Here is a 2276-nt window from a genome sequence, read left to right on the forward strand (position 1 = left end):
CTGTCCTCTACAGCATTCACTTATAGCTATATCTTCGTGTTGAATCTTTTGAACTAAGTGAATGTGATTGGACCCCAAACTTCTCTATGCTTTCTATCTCAAACTCTATCTCTCCAAGTCATATGCATTCTATTGAAACTGTCGAATGTCTTCACTGCGTCCTTGTTAGTAGAAGATATAGAGACAACCATAAAGTCCATTTTCAATGCTCATTCCTCCACATAAAATCCGGAAAAGCAGGAACGACTGCCCGACAATCCAGGCGTGCGTGGAACATGGAACAAACCCCAAACTTCCGCAAACTGGCCATGCGTTCCTCAGATGCAAATCGCCAGGGGCACCTGTGTAATAGCACAGTGCCGCCCCTATGCCTATAATACACACTCACTGCGGTAACTATCTCTTCTTCCACCTTCGCACGAACCCTAGCGCCACCGCTAGCTCTCGACGACACTGGCGACGAAGCGCTTCGCTGCCGCAACCTCTCCGACGCTGTCTTCACGCCGACTGCGGACATCGTCCTCTCCGCCGTCGCCGTAGGTCTCCTCCGTCGCCAAGTTAGGGCACGGACGAGTGAATTGCTCGGCCTCATCTCTCGCTCCGTCTAGCAGTTCTCAGTGTGGTAAATAAAACTGCCTTTTTACAGCAACGTTGATCCTATTGATCTGTCACTTTCTACCACAAGCAGTTTCTACTCACACAAACTAGATCTCTCTCAAACTGCATCTCATAACATGCCTAGAATATTCACTTGTGCTTCAAAAGTAGTTAGATTCCTCACTTGTACTGATCCGTGGATTCATACAAATCTGGAACCAACTTCTTATCTATGAGTGAATGTCTTCGCACGATGAGGTCAATGTCTTCTAAACTGATTTATCTTCAAAATCTTCTGAGAATGCATATGACCTCTTCCCCTTCCCTCGCACCTTAATGCTGTCACAGGTACATGTCCGTGGGAGAATCCTTTGGTTCTCACAGTCTGCATTCATTTGCAGAATTCCTACAGCATCACATAAATTCTCCTGAAGCCAGTTCCTGTTGGTCCAGCAAAAGAAAGCCTTTGAAGCCTTTGAAAGTTTTGAAGCCTTTCAAGTTAAAGTTTATGGCTTCAGAAGCAGCAGCAAGGAAGGGGGGCAGACAGCGACGTGGAGGAACATCCAAAGATCTGCCTGATGAACTGGCAGAAATGTATAAAACAGATCCTGAAGAGAATTATGGTCAGCGCAAGACCCGAATCCAATGGATTCGACGCTATTGGATAGAACAATGGTTCAAATACCGCTTCACAACCCAAGAGTATGCTGAGAAAAGTGCCATCAAAAGACCGTGGGGAGACATCTTATACAAGAACCTTGTACCCAGGTCCAGAGATGAAGCTATTGCCCAAAGCTTCTATCCATGCATGGTTCATGGGCCACAACCTGATAATGCACATCCGTCGTCACTACTCTGGTGTCGTGACGACAATCTGTTCAAGCACAACTTCCAGTTTGCCCAAAACTCAGCGAAGTAGAACAAGAAGAAATTTGGGTTAGACTTCAACCCTGGTCCCTCAGCACCAAGGGCAGATGGCACACGAGAAGCTGAACCCAATGTCATCGGTCCGTATGCCAACCTTGAAGGCCTCATCACCTACATCTTGGTTCAAGGGACTGCAGTGAATGAGCCTGTAGTTGACACCGAGTCTGATGAAGCGCCAGCAGTGCCTGCAGTGCCGAAGCCTAAGCAGTTGAAAAAGGCAAAAGCTTCAAAGCCAGCCCCCTCACCAAAAATCTCAAAGGTGAAGCCATTGGCGACTGCACCTCCTGAAGACAGTGTGCAGTCTGAAGACTTATCATGTGTCTCAAGGCACCAGAAGGACAAGATGCCTCAGTCTCACACTGGCAAAGAGCTCACAGCTGCTGCCATCCTGCGCAGTGAAGCCATTGATCTGTCAAGTGATGAAGATCTTGGAGATGACGCTCTTGAGCAACTCATCAAGAGCAAAGAAGAAGCAGAAATCTTCAATAATCTGCCTCTCTTTGATGTCGCCATCATCCACAATTTCATTGACGAGTGGTTTGCCACACCAAACATCAGCTTTGAAGATCTACAGCTGCCCGTTGGCCTCAGCGTCGCCTTCCAAGGCGCTATTGCTTCAGAACATGCAATTGCCCAGCACATTGTTGAACTGAAGCAGAAAATTGATCATGAAAAGGCTCAGTTCAAGAAGCATATGGCCAAGCTCAGCGTGCAAGAAGTGAAGAGCTTCAAGATCATGTTGCACGAACTAA

This window comes from Triticum aestivum, chromosome 1A, assembly GCF_018294505.1.
Source record: "Triticum aestivum cultivar Chinese Spring chromosome 1A, IWGSC CS RefSeq v2.1, whole genome shotgun sequence".
Lineage (NCBI taxonomy): Eukaryota > Viridiplantae > Streptophyta > Magnoliopsida > Poales > Poaceae > Triticum > Triticum aestivum.